This window comes from Hemicordylus capensis, chromosome 3 (genome assembly GCF_027244095.1).
Source record: "Hemicordylus capensis ecotype Gifberg chromosome 3, rHemCap1.1.pri, whole genome shotgun sequence".
In the NCBI taxonomy this organism is placed as follows: Eukaryota; Metazoa; Chordata; class Lepidosauria; order Squamata; family Cordylidae; genus Hemicordylus; species Hemicordylus capensis.
In genome coordinates this window covers 44,174,696-44,189,922 of record NC_069659.1, presented here as the reverse complement: position 1 = coordinate 44,189,922, position 15,227 = coordinate 44,174,696, and the positions used below count along the sequence as shown (strand labels likewise).

At 44.3% G+C, this 15,227-nt stretch overlaps 1 long non-coding RNA gene across 1 annotated transcript in view; it reads left to right on the top strand.

The window, feature by feature from the left end:
* Nucleotides 1–15,227, top strand: part of LOC128352371 (uncharacterized) — a 23,201-nt gene extending 7,974 nt beyond the window's left edge. The window contains exons 2-5 of the long non-coding RNA XR_008320362.1: nucleotides 372–618; nucleotides 3,135–3,509; nucleotides 12,647–12,731; nucleotides 13,463–15,227. This is a non-coding gene — a long non-coding RNA (uncharacterized LOC128352371). The remainder of the gene's footprint in view (nucleotides 1–371; nucleotides 619–3,134; nucleotides 3,510–12,646; nucleotides 12,732–13,462) is intronic.

Here is a 15,227-nt window from a genome sequence, read left to right as displayed (position 1 = left end):
TTGGGGTTTTCATGAGCTGTACGCCATGATCATCACAATTATAACAAATTAAGGCTTGACTTATCTCGCTTTGCATGTAATGCGTCTGTCTCATATATCAGTTTCACCTTTTAATTTGCATTACTAAAATTAATGGACTTTTGCACAATATTCTAATTTTCCGAGTTTCACCTGTAAGGCTTCATGGAGGTACTTCTGCCCACCACCACCACCCCGAGCCTTAGGAACTACCAGGATGAAATTGCAACTTGGAAAGGCAGAGCCAGTCACAAAATGGCAGCTTGTGGGAGAATCAGTTCCAAAATTTTATGTCAACAGAATAGAGGACCTTAAAATCCAAAGCCCTGAATTCCAGGATAATTTTGTTGCAGGACAGAAGAGAATCAAATAGCACTGCTTTGTGGGGGAAGAATCTGGATGGAAAGTAAAAGCAACCCTGAGCACCCAAAGAGGGAGAGATTAAAAATGGCGGGCATACCCCACTCTGCCAGCCAATCAAATTTGCGGTATTGGCTAGAACAAAAGATGGAGAAGCAAGCCTGAACACCTTGCAAGCTACTTCAGATAAGGCTGGGATCCACCAGTAGCTCCCTAGCTACCTGATGTCTGCCTGCCCAGGTATACATACATACATACAACCCTGCCACCACAGGGCTGAGAAAAAAGAGTGACTGGCCCAATGTCACTTGGTGAACTTCATGGAGTAGGGGTTTGAACTCCAGTCTCTCAATTCCTAGTCCAGCACTATAACAACTATATTACACTACCCCAGCTTTCACAGAGTTTATTTTAGGGATGTACAGAACCCCCTGAGAAATTTCATTTGTCTTGCAGCAACTCCTTTGGCTTTTCTTGCATCTTCTCGGATATTTTTTCCTTGAGAGGAATCCTGAAATTCTCATTGAATTGCATTTTTCTGAAATTTTGGTGCGAACCAGGCCAATATTCAGCTCCAAACATTCAAGATCAATATTCAAGATGTCCCTGGTCTGCTCGGAAGTGACTATTCCCATCACTCACCTGTGGGCAGAGTAGTGCTGTACGTCGAACCAGGGAGGGCCTTTAAAGGGGACTGGGGCCATGGAGAGCCCCCGGTATGTCTGGGAAGGCACACACTCAGCATTGGGAAGTGAAGTCCTCAGCACTTTCCCCACAGAACTCCATGGGGAATATGTATGCCTTCTTGCAAGCTTTCCTGGATGTTGCTGGGATTTCCCATGGATTTGGTTCCCTGTAAAGACGCTCTCCAGCACTCTGCACAGCACTGCTCTGTGCAGAGGTGAGCAGTGGGAACAGCAACCAGGGCGATGTGCATGGTAAAGCAGCTTTCTGTGCTCCTATCCTTTATTCAAGCCACCTAATGGCACAGCAGGGAAGCAACCTGCCATGAGAGCAAGAGGTTGTTGGTTTGAATCCCCACTGGTGCATTTCCCAGAATATGGGAAACTCCTATATTGGGCAGCAGTGATATAGGAAGGTGCTGAAAGGCATCATCTCAAACTGCATGGGAAGAGGCAATGGTAAACCGCTCCTGTATTCTACCAAGAAAACCACATGGCTCTGTGGTCGCCAGGAGTCAACACTGACTTGACAGCACAACCTTTCCTTCCCTATCCTTTATTCAAAGGCTTCTTTGCTCTAGCAAACCCTGATGCATAGCTTCTGCTTTGAAGTCCACTTTTTGAAGACTTCCTGCCATTGGATTTGCCAACAGGTGAATTCATTTCATTCACATGAAGGAAACTTCAGCGAGGCTCAGTTGACTTGGTGGCTTGTGTGTGCAGGGTTTCCGGCCCTAGGCAGGGGTGTAGCTAGGGGAGAGGGGGCCCGTGTTCATCCCTCTCTCTGGCAGCCCTCCAGAGTGAGGGAGATAATGAAGAAAATAGGGAGGGATGGAGCTGGAGGGCCCTCAGGAGCTGGGGTCCTGTGTTCTTTGAACCCTTTTGCCCAATTACAGCTATGCCCCTGGTAGGGTTTCCAGAATCCTAGGCCAACTTTGACGTTGGCTCCCCACAGCCAAGAAGGTGAGCCCCAGCTTCAACTTGAGGTGTGCAGGCTGCTCATTGGTGAGGTAGAATGACCTGCCCACACATATGACCAGTGAATGACTAGCCTGCACTAGTTTAAGGACAGAGTAGGATAGAGTTGCCAGTCTAGTATGGGGTCAAAACTCTTAATACTTCAGAGATGAAAAGATGCTGCTATTAATTTAGAAGTCCAGTCTGAGGCAATTTCTTTTTGGAATTGAATGCTGAAGTGGTCAATGCTTGTAGCTGTATATTGGGGGCGGAGATGCAATGAGAAAGAATTTGCATTTTGTGGTGCAGAATGTGCTGGCCTTTTGAGAATTGGGGTGCAGTATTACATTCTTGCACCACTCTGTGGAACTTCAGAGGTTCAATGTAAGAGGAACAGAAAGAATAATTGGCAGTGCTATATTCTCCCATTGTTTATGTCCCCCTGTAAGAATTGGTGCCTTAGGCAACTGCCTAGGTCTGCCTAGTAGATGGGCTGAACATGTTTGTGTGCATGTTTTTTTTTTTTTCAGATAGCATCCAAATAAATGTCATAAAGCTAGTTCAGTGCAAACTTCCATTTGTTTGATGTCAATTCAACATTTATGCTGGAATGTCAGCTTGCATCTTGCTTTCTCTTCCTGAAGATAGGCTTTAAAAATTGTTGCTTTATCTTATTTTGTAAGAATTCCAACATGTTTGTGTCTGCTACAGGCATTCATAAAAAATTAATAATAAAATACATAGGGCACCATCCTGTCAAAGTTAACCATTTTTACTGGTTTTAGTGAAAGAGTTAAACACATACTTCAATCTCTTCAGTTGAAAGAGATAAGATTAAAAGTGCAATCAGAAGGACTGGGATTAAAGGATATGCAATCAGAAGCATATGGGATTAAAAGTTTACTCAGAAGGAAGCCCTACTGTGTTCATTTGTATTTGCTCCAAAGTAAGTTCATATAGGATTGACTGCTTAGAAGTGCTTAACGTTGGCTGGATCATGTCCCATAGTATACTAACAAACAAATACAGACATAGCCAGACTTCAGTCACTACATCACACATCATCTTCATAGTAATCTACCATATGTGCCGTAATATTTTTCTCTCTTCTTTTAGATGCAGCAATTGCAAGAAAGAACTAAGGAAAGCCACATTGGGGCTGTTCTCATGAGCAGCCAAGCCAAGTCGCTCCTGGCAACGACTCGGTGGCAAACCCGTCAAAGAAGCCTGCCTGCTAGCCGAGGTTAAGGGTGCAGTCGTGCTCTTAACCCCATCTAACTGTTCATGTGTCCGCAGCCGGTGCCGAGACACTGTGGGGCTCCCAGCCGGTGTTGGCGGGGTGGATGCACTGCACTGTGCATTGTGGGATTTCTGGGGGCTGGGACGATACATCCTGGCCCCTGCACCTCCGCTCTGCCTGGAGCATCCACGTGTGGTGTAGGCACCCGATCTACACTCCCAGGGTCTTCACGTTGCTCGTCTGTGGAGAAGGTAAGTTTAACAAACCTTCCTCTCCACCCTCCTGCCCGCCCGCCCATTCTGGCTCATGATCATGAGAAAGCGCCAATTGTATGTTATATACAGTCAGTCCTCTTTCGCAGATGTACAGTCTTTGGGGCTTTGCTCCTAAATCTGGACAAAAAGTTAACACAGATGTATTTCACAAGTGCTTGACAATTCAAGGTAGCAAATTGTCTTCAACTGGGGCTTGAGGCAAACAATACAGAACCAGTATAACAACAGCCCTGCTGGATCAGGCCCATCTAGTCCAGCATCCTGCTTCATGCAGTGACCGGCTGGGTGTATCTGGGAAGCCAGCAAGCAGAGGAAAGAGGACAACATCCTCTACTGTCGGCACTCCCTAGCACCCGGTATTCAGGGGTATGCCCCCTCTGATCCTGATGGAAATATAAAGCTATCCATGCTAATGGAGTAAAACCTCCCTTTATGGCCGTTTTCCTTCCAGCTGTACCGCAGATTAAAGATACCACATTTTCTGTTAACCCAGATGGACCTCACTAGGCAATTAGTATCTTTGGTTTTGAGTTAATTATTCAGCAAGGTTGACAAGCTTGGACTTCTCGTCTCTTGGCATGAGGTCAACTGTAACTCAATATCATGCATGTAATAAGTGAGAAAATATTTGCTTGATGCTGTTTGCTTTGTCAGATGGTTGAGGCTATACTTGATCTATGTCAGTAAGTTAGTTTGATTTACTAGAGCATTAGTTCTATTGATTATTCAGATTAGTACTATTTATTTGTAGAATACTATTGTGACTGCTGCTATAAGCTTTCTTATTTTTGATGTATATTGTAAATGTTTTATTATTGTAATATTGTTTCTGTTAACTGCTTTGAGGGCATATTATTAGATTAAAAAGCAAGATACCAATTTAATAAATATTTAAATAATAATATCATTAGATGTTTTTCTGTCACGGAAATCATTGCCTTGGATCCTAAGTTGCTCTTGCACAAATACAAGTGTTTTCTATTAGTCAATTATTATTATTATTATTATTATTATTATTATTATTATTATTATTACATTTTTCTCCAGTTACTCTGTAACTGGGTAGCTTCTTTAGTGCCCTGCTAATTAATGGGGTAAAAATTACAACCCCCAACAGGATCTTCTATGGGATGTGTCCTCCTCGATGAACCCACTTGCCTGCTTAGATCTTCACTGGAGACTCTGCTCTGTGCCCCCTGACCTCCCACTACCAGTTGATTATGGTAGACAGTTTCACGGGATGAGGCCTTGCTGGTGATGGTGCCCATTTTGTGGAATTCTTTTGACCAGAATGTCTAGCTGGTTCCCTTTCCCTCTGCCTCCAGATGCCAGCTGTTATTTTGGGTTTTGCCCTGGGTAGTAAAAGTACCCAATTGGCCCTCTGTTCAGCGTTTGCTTCTGCTTTTGCTGCTTTTCTTTTTGAATGTTGATGGCTGGTATTTTATTTATGATGGTGATGTATATTTTTAACCTGCTTTTATAACTTTTATGATTGCCACCTTGAAGGTCCGCATGTATGGAAATAAATATTTGAAGAAAGACAATTTCACCTTGTTTAGTGCAACTCTGTCAAGCCAGAGTCTAGAGCATTGATCTGGTCCAGGGATGTTTTCCTGATTCAGGAACCTAGTTTATAGCATATATTGCCCGATTGCTTTTGACAGCTGCCGTTAATCTCCATTCAAAGGCTGGCAGTTGGAATCTTTCACTGCGGAATTCATGTTTCAACTTGCGAGCCCTATGGAAACGGAGTCTTGGGCTTCCTTTCTCAAGTTACAAATTGCCAGCAAGCAGTTCTCTCTCTTTGAGAGCAGCATCTTGATATTTCAAAGTAATTACTTATTATGACTTATTTTGATATAATCAACAGCATCTCTTGCTTGGCCTTGCTGGAAATCAGCTAGGAAGGGCAGTTTTGCCTATTTTGAAAAATGCAAGAACTGCCAGTCAAGGCCTCAAATCATATGTGCACATCTGCCGTTTTAAGTGAGGCAAATCAAATGCTAAAAAATATTCTCCAATTTGGTTGGATTGGGGCAATATCTTTCTCTAAAGTGCATTTAGATAGCATGGCATGAGTGTTCAAAACATTTATTTTATTTTTATACTTATATCCCATTTTTCTTCCCAGGAGCCTAGAGCAGTATAAGTGATTACGTTTATCCTCATTAAAACCTGTGAGGTAGGTTAGGCTGAGAGATAAGTAACTGGCCCAGAATCACCCAGTTAATTTTATGGCTGAGCGGGGATTTGAAGGCAAGTTTCCCCAGTCCTAGTCCAACACTAACCCTACACCATGCTGGCTCTCATACTTCACATACATGATCTTGGTAATCCACCCAACAACCTTGCAAAGTAGATCACTTATTATCTGCATATTGTAAGTGAGAGGGCAGGCTGAGGTACGAGTGTGCACGGAACCAGTTCTGTGCACACCCGGGAGGTGGGCAGGGGCTCCTTTAAGGCATGGGGAGGGTGCTCTTACCTCCCCTTCCGCGCTTCCTCCTCCAGCGCTGCTGTAAAAACCGCTGGCATGGAGTGGCTGTATTCCCTCTTGCTGCCCTGGTCAGTGTAATATCAGGAATAGCCAGTGTGTGACACATGCCCACCACTTCCAGTATTACATTGATCGGGGCAGCAAGAGGGAATACAGCTGCCCAACGCAAGACTATGGGAAACACCTATATTGGGCAGCAGCGATATAGGAAGATGCCAAAAGGCATCATCTCATACTGTGCGGGAGAAGGCAATGGTAAACCCCTCCTGTATTCTACCAGAGAAAACCACCTGGCTCTGTAGCCGCCGGGAGTCAACACTGACTCGACGGCACAATGTTACCTTTTTACCTTTATACCACTGATTACCAGTTACTGGGAGCAACAGTAAAAGATGGCTATTTGCCTTCATGCCCTGCTTGTAGGGTTCCTGGAACTATCTGGTTGATGATGGGAGTTCCAGGTGAACAACACCTGCGGATCCAAGATTGGGGAACTCCTGCCCTAAACAATCCTTTCATAAAGCTGTTTACAAAAAAAGTCTTGGAACTCACTCAGTTTGTTTAATGAGATGCTAGCCCCTTATGCTCCTACCAGGAGCATAATTGACCTGCTGCATCAGACTGAAGGTTTATCTAGTCCAGCATCCTGTTCCCCACAGTGGCCAACCAGCTGCTTCTAGAAAACCCATAAAGTAGGGCAACAACCTTCTCCCACTGTTGTCCTCAAGTAACTTGTTTTCAATGGCCTACTGCCTCTGAAACTGCAGGTGTCATAGCTATTATGATTAATAGTTGTATTTTGACCTATCAACCAGGTATATGATCTCCTGGCAGTCATCATTGTACCATGGAAACAACTGAATTCCACACCTTAATTTTCCTTTGTACAAGAAAATACTTCCTTTGGTTTGCTCTAAGACAGTGGGCAGCAGCCAGATTAAGTTAGCCATGACTAATTTAGGAAGCTGCCAAGTCAGATCATTGGTCCATCTAATTCAGTATTGTCTACATCAGGGGTTCCCAGCAGGGAGTACTAATACCCCTAGAGGTACTTGAAGGGTTCCCAGGGGGTACTCAGAGCCCTCCTGCCTCCCCAGGCTGCAGCCACGCTATTAGTTCCCCATTTGAGGGTCACCAGCTTGAAGCTGGCACATCCTCAGTGATGTGTCCACTGCAGAAGAGGTGGTAGGAGTGTGAAGATCCTCCTCCTCTGCTCTTGATTGGCTGGCAATGTGCTGAAGCTTAGCTTATCCCTCCCCTCAGCCTGACTGACAAGTTTCAGAAAATTAGGAACACAGATTGCTTCCATATACTGAATCAGACCATAGGTCTCTCTAGCTCAGTATTGTCTACACAGACTGGCAGTGGCTCTAAGGTTGCAGGCAGGAATCTCTCTCAGTCCTCTCTTGGAGATGCCAGGGAGGGAACTTGGAACCATCTGCTCTTCCCAGAGCGGCTCTGTCCCCTAAGGGGAATATCTTACAGTTCTCACACATCAAGTCTCCCATTCATATGCAACCAGGGTGGATCTTGCTTAGCTAAGGGGACAAGTCATACTTGCGACCACTAAACCAGCTCTCCTGATTAGAACTTAGTACTCCCACTGAAATTAATAGGACAAGTAAACTTGTCCCATGAATTTCAGCTGAGTAACTTAGTGTGGGTGTGAGCCAATGACTGGAGCTGCTTGTCTCCCTAACTGTAATAAGTAAATGTGTTTTTTTAATGTATATCCATACATACACAGAAATTGAAATGTTACAGTTATGAGACAAGTTACTCCAGTCACTGATTAACATCCAGATTAAGTTACTCATGAGCAGTATTATTGAAATTCATGGGACATAGGAACATAGGAAGCTGCCATATACCGAGTCAGACCATTGGTCTATCTAACTCAGCATTGTCTACACAGACTGACAGCAGCTTCTCCAAGGCTGCAGGCAGGAATCTCTCTCAACCCTATCTTGGAGATGCCAGAGAGGGAACTTGGAACCTAGATGCTCTTCCCAGAGCGGCTCCATCTCCTAAGGCGAATATCTTACAGTGCTCACATGTAGTCTCCCATTCAAATGCAACCAGGGTGGGCCCTGCTTAGCTATGGGGACAAGTCATGCTTGCCACAAGACCAGACAGGTTTATGCACACACATTCTCTATGGGGTATCTAACTGAAGGTTTGCAATGGAAGGGGTACACTTGTTTAAAAAATGTAGGGAATCCCTACTCTATACCAAGGCTGCCCAACTTTGGCCCTCCAACAGTTTTTGGACTACAGCTCCCATCATCCTTAATCACAGTGGTCAATAGGTATGATAGGAGTTGTAGTCCAACATCTGCATCAGGGCCATCTGCATCAGACTGAGGATGGGGCTGCAGCTCAGTGGTAGAGCATCAGCATCTGATTTGCATACAGAAGATCCCAGTTCCAATTCCTGGCAATTCCAAGTAGGGTTGGGAAAGACCCATGCTTGAAACCTTGGAAAGCCACTGCCAGTCAGTGTAGACAATACTGCGCTAGATGGACCAAGGGTCTCACTTGGTATAATGCATCTACCTATGTCCCTGTGACTGATAGTAGCTCTCCAAGGTTTCAGGCAGTTGCCAGGGATTGAACGTGGGACCTTCTGCATGCAAAACAAATACTCTACCACTGAGCTGCAGTCCCATCTCCTAAACACCACTGAAATCAACGAGACAAGTTAGTCATGATGCTACTCAATATGCTTTTTTTAAAATGGTGGTAAAACTCCTATATTGCATGCAGTTGGTGAAGAACCAGTGTTGCCAGCCACTCCATCAAAAATTCCCTTCCAGCTATAAATGTAACGATGGCTGAGCAGGCAAACAACCATTTGTTGTCCCTAAAAGAAATAATTTGTAGCCCTCCAGCATTAGCCCACCTGATGGACTGGCCCATCTCCAGCTGGGACCATCTCTGATATTTCAGAAGAAAGCAGCTTGTCAGAGTTCAGAATGAATGAAAAATAATCTCCCAGCGCTCACCATTTGTTGGCCTATATAATCTTTTTAAAAATAACCTATTGCAAGAAATAATTTATCAGCCATGACTTCCTAATTTATGAAAGCCTGATAATTAGTCTTATTTTTAGAACGCTTCCAATAGCGAGCATGTGCCTTCCATACAAATGTAGCGCCCAGCCAGGAAATGGTGTCCCCCTGAATGGGAGTGCTGTTTCCTGATGTTTTGTAGTGTGATGAGCACCGCTCAGAACAAAGCTACAGGGAGATATCCCCACTCCAAACATACCCAGTTTCTCTACCAATTCTCCCCACCCCCACCTATTCCCTGTGCTGCAACACAATCATTCTCTTACACTATTGACAGGCATGGCTTAAATCTGTGGCAGGCCCAGAGGTGATGCTTGTGCTATTTCTGGCTAGCGATGTTGTTGTTTTAACCTCGCCCTGCATCTGCTCTCTGCTTGTGGCAAATGGCCATCTCACTCATTTGGCATGAGCAGAAGCTGTAACATTGAACTCCATGGGGACAAGGGCTGAGCACCGGGGTGCAAAACTGCTGTTACTGAATGAGTCAGATCGTCTCGTTCTTCTGTGGACCACAAGCAGAACAGATGATGCACCCAACTCAAGGGCACCCCCAACAACAAAATATTTATATACCGCTTTTCAACAAAAGTTTCCAAAGCGGTTTTAAAGAGAGGATGGATGGATGGATGGATGGATGGATGGATGGATGGATGGATGGATGGATGGATAAGATGGCTCCCTGTCCCCAAAAGGCTCACAGTCTAGAAATAAACATAAGATAGACAGCAACAACAGTCACTGCAGGTACTGTGCTGGGGGTGGATAGGGCCAGTTACTCTCCTCCTGCTCAATAAAGAGAATCACCACATTAAAAATGTGCCTCTTTGCCCAGTTAGCAGGGGTCTTCCAACAGTGTTCCCTCCAACAGGGATTCCCAGTTGTTGTTGACTACAATTCCCATAATCCCCAAGCAAAAGCCACTGCAGCTGAGGATTCTGGGAGTTGTAGTCAACAACATCTGGGAGTCCTTCTTAGAGGGAACAGTGATCCAGAGCATCTTCTGAAGGCACATGATAGAGCAAACTTGCTGAATAGCTGCAATACAGTGTCCTGTTCTAGGCCATCAACTTAAGAAGGACTTTGATCAACTGGAACAGGTTCAGAGGAGGGCAACCAAGAGGGTGAGGGGTTTGGAAACCAAATGCAAATGCATGCAGTGGTAGTAGGTTGAAAGACTGGGATATAAAAACCTGGGGGTTATGGGGTGGGAAAAGACATGGTTGTTAGGGAGAGCCCAATTAGCCCATCGTGCACCCTGACCACCGGCCTGACTTGGGGGGAATTGGATTCCTGATGGGGGCATGTTGGGACCAAACTGGCCCAAACAGAGAAGGATGCCCATAAGTGTGGCCAGGACTGAGGCCTTGGATGATCTGCGGGGACTCAGTCTCATGATATCTTGGGACAAGATCTTGTTCTGGCCCAAGATCTCGCAAGAGTTGCTGTAATTGCCAAGAACTATATAAAGAGAGAATGGCCGGTGATGAGGGACCAATTAGTGATGAGAGCTCAGGCTAGTAGGAGCTCTGTGAGTCAGTTAAAGAGCACACCTGGAAGATTCTGTGAATGAACTTAGCCTCCACATAGGTGATGCTCTTTACAACCCCTGAGGCTCAACAGACCATAAAAAGGGGACAGGAAATGACCTGGGGGCTAGAAGACTTGACAGTATGTTAAGCCTGGGAAAGAGAAGCCTAAGGGGAGATATGATAGCCATCTCCATATCTAAAGGGCTGTCATATAGAAAAGGGAGCAGTCATATTCTCTGTTGCTCCAGAGGGCAGGACTAGAACTAATGGGTTGAAATTACAAGGAAGTCAATTCGGGCTAGAAATTAGGAGGAACTTCCTAGCTGTCAGAGTTGTTCAACAATGGAACAGTCTGCCTTGTGCAGTGGTGGGCTTGGAGAGGAGAGCAGTGGAGAGGAGAGCTGGTCTTGTGGTAGCAAGCATGACTTGTCCCCTTAGCTAAGCAGGGTCTGTCCTGCTTGCATTTGAATGGGAGACTTGATGTGTGAGCACTGTAAGAGATTCCCCTTGGGGATGGAGCTGATCTGAGAAGAGCAGAATGTTCCAAGTTCCCTCCCTGGCTTCTCCAAGATAGGGCTGAGAGAGATTCCTGCCTGTATCCTTGGAGAAGCTGCTGCTAGTCTCTGTAGACAATACTGAGCTAGATAGCCCAATGGTCTGACTCAGTATATGGCAGCTTCCTATATTCCTTCACTGGAGGGTTTCAAACAGAGGCAAGCCATCTGACAGGGATGCTGTAGCAGATTCCTGCACTGAGAAGGGGGGTGGACTAAAAGGCCTCCAAGATCCCTTAACCTCTTTGAAGCTGAACTGATCTGGGTCTGGTCAATCCCTGGACGGGAGATTGCCAGCAATGCCACATACACCAGCCTAAGCTCCATGCTGGAAGAGAAGAGGCATGAAAAGAGGCGTGTTAAATAATACATAAAAAGAGGGACTTTTCCAGCAGGTTCCGAAGCATATGTATTCTAGCAAGTATAATTTTGGAACCTGCAGGGGGCAAATAATCCAGCGGACATCATTGTAAAAATGATGGAAAGGGGGCAGGCAAGGACATATTTAAGCACCCCTCCCTGACATGCCTCCAAACAAAACAACTGTTTCCCCCAAGCTGCTTCTCAGTTGAAAGAATGGCATTGGACCTCAGTCATGTTGAGTTGGCACAAAGGTGTTGAGTTGTGCATATTGGCCCTTAATTCATTCTTAACAGATGCTTATCCATGCTCTCTTAAGCCCTATGGTAGAACAGAGTTCCACAGTTTATCTTGGCCAAGTGGTTTGCAACAGAACTGAAGAAGCTCAGTATCAGACTGTGATCTCTGCTTGGGAGCCACCTGCTGGTCACATCACAGTCTTTGGCAAAAATGCCACCCTGTTTTTTTCCCTCTCTCTCCAGGAGCTTCACACAACAGCTTGGGAGATTGGCTGATAAATCCCTTGAACTGTTGGAAACATATTACATAGCCTAGCTGTGCTTACAGTTCAGACATTTCCCTGTTATTCAACAATCTGCATTTCTGCTGTCTAAATCCATTTCTTCCTGCCCTTCATTCAGCAGAAGTGCTGTTATCTGTGTTCTCTGTGCCAAGGGCATCATTAAGGGGTGGCCTGTGTGGCACAGGTTCCCAATGTATTGCTCAGAGCCCTGAATCTCATCAGCCACCTCCCTCCTCCATGGCCTCTTCCAGAAAGGAAGCACAGGAGTGGAGGCACCTGCACAGAGCATAGGTGTACCTAGGTAATTTAGGAGCCTGGACCAAAAAGCCTTTGGAGCCCCCACCCCACCCCACCCCCATCCAAGTTAAGCATCACCCCCCTACAAACACACACACACAATATTTTAAACAAGTAGGTTCCTTAAGGGCACAAACAGCAATTGAACTCACAAGAATGTAAGAATATAACACAGATATTTTTATGCAAATATGCATTCGCAGAAACATTTCAACAGGCAACTCAACATATTCCCATCCCACATATTTCTTTCCCCACCTCCATCCCTTGTCTCTCAAGCAGAGGTCAGCAAGGGCCAGCGATGCAGCATGGTGACCACACCACCTGGGACAGACTAAAGAGGATTTGGAGGCCCGGAGGTCCAGAGGTAAGAGCCCCTCTGCATGGGAGATTGCCCCTAGCCTCACCTAGCTCTCTACTGCTTCCACCGTTATACTGTAAGCGCTGTACTATAATATTAGAGACTTTTTTAAAACTTTGATTATTCTTAGGGGGTGTATGGGATAATTAATTCCTTTAATTATCAAAAAGAAGGCTGTAGATCCAGGCCCTCGGTCTTTTAACTACTTAGCAATGCCCCGGCACCTCCATCAGCTGGCTGCACAGAGGATACTTTGAAAAACTAAAAAACCAGCAGTTGCAGTTAAGTGCCACCCTGTTTTCTCACTCTTCTCTCCCACCTCTTAAGTACCTAAGAACTTTTATTACTGCTTTGTAAAGTAGAAAAGCATTGAGAGGGAAGGATATCCAAGCAAAGTCTCCCAGTTTGATTTGGCTTTCAAAAAATTCAAATCTAGTCCCTGCACACACAAAGAGACACAGCTGATCCCCCTCGCCCACAATTCAAATTGTAGAGACTTTAGAAAAAGGAAGGTACAAAAATACTAAACTTAGCAAGCTAATACTTAATTATGCTGCCTTAAAATGTATCAAAAACAATTGGTGTTTGGAGTTGTTTTGTTTTGGGTTGGGTTTTTTGTTTTTTGTTTTTAAGAAAAATCAGCTAAATGTTCAATTTAAAATTTAAGTCAAATGTCAAAAACAAAATTTGAAAATGTCTGAAAATCAAAATTCAAATTTTATTTTTTATTTTTACAGAGTGGGTGCAGAGTTTCATTTCAGTTCTACTGTTTCCCTCTTCAATCAGCAGTGCCTACCTACCATTTCCAGCTGCCAAGAAAAGTGACTTTTGGCTGGGTTCGTCTATCATTATCCTGCTGCTGCCACTGCTGCCTCTCTTCAGTTTGGCCATCTCCTTTCAGTTACATCCAAAAGCAGGAAAGAATTTTAGGGTCAAACTTTCCCCTATGTGGGATAACTATCAACAGGTATGTGGAAGAGGAAGGAACTGTCGCAGCTTCTGAAGAGTTGCCACTTGCAGAGCAAGCCAAGCCTCACAGTCTCCATGTGAACTATACAATCATTACTGTTTGCTTCAAGCATGCGAGCAGGCATCATGACATTGATGAGATAAAAACCAGGAACAAACAAATGCCCTTTGCAAGACAAGATTCCAGTTCAACTTATTGTTCTGGGTTTTCTCCATATTTCCATAAGATATGGACACTATGAACTTCTTAGACCTAGATTAGTGTTAGGACGTGTTCTTTAGTGTTAGGACGTGTTTTTGGCAAGGACGGGTTGCTACTCTTTTGTACTCTCAGGCTGCTGTAGGAGGGAGAGAGGACTGGAAAGTGGACACAACTGTTGAAAATCCCCACCCCAAGTAAGCCAGGCCCACCTACAGAACAGGACACATGGAGCTCGCTCTGCCAAGGGATCCCCTCTGATCTCTAGCTGGCCCTGCTAGACAAAAAGGTCTGAGTGAACAAGGGAGCTATCTACAGATACAAGGGAGGCATGCAATAGTATTCTATCCAACTGCTCCCTCCCTAAGAAGTAATACAACAACTACTACTACAATGGATATTTATATTCCGCTTTTCAACAAAAGCAATAAAATTAATAAAGATGGATCCCTGTCCTCAACCGGCTCACAATCTAAAAAGAAATGTAAGATGGCCACCAGCAACAGCCACTGCAGAGATGCTGTGCAGGGGCTAGATAGGGCCTGTTGTTCTCCCCTGCTCAATAAAGAAAATCACAACTTTCTGGCTATTCTGCAACAATTTCTCACCTCCATCACCACCACAAAATTTCTGGAAACAGGCCTTGAGACCATACTCTACTATATTTTTATTTATTATTTTATTTTATTTTATTTTACATATTTTTATACCGCCCAAAACTTACGTCTCTAGGTGGTTTACAACAAAATAAAAACAACATTAAAACATTAGTTAAAAACAAAAACAAGAAATTTAAAATATGACAATTTAAAATTTTAAAAACAATATTCTAAAACAACATTAAAAACAATCAAAACAGTATCAGTTAAAAGCCTGGGTGAACAGGTGCGTCTTTAAAGACTTTTTAAAAATTTTCGGAGATGGGGAGGCTCTTATTTCACTAGGGAGCGCATTCCAAAGCCTCGGGGCAGCAACGGAGAAGGCCCGTCTCTGAGTAGCCACCAGACAAGCCGGTGGCAATATAATGTCGAATGCCATATTTGAGACAACACATATAGTAACAATGTGATAAAATAAATGTGCTACAAGTGTTATCTCCATATTGTAAATTTGAAAGTGTCTGCTTTTTCGATTTAAGTTTGTATGCAAAAATCTAAAGCATTGGCTATGTGCCTTTTCCTGAACTTGTGTTATTGCTAATTTCACTTGAAATGGAATCAAACATTTAAGGTGCCCTAGCCATTTATTCAAAACAAGCCTCCGACCCTCCAGAGTGTATTATGTATGCAAATGTATGCTCCAGCATCATCTATAAAGCCCTGACTTTTATTATT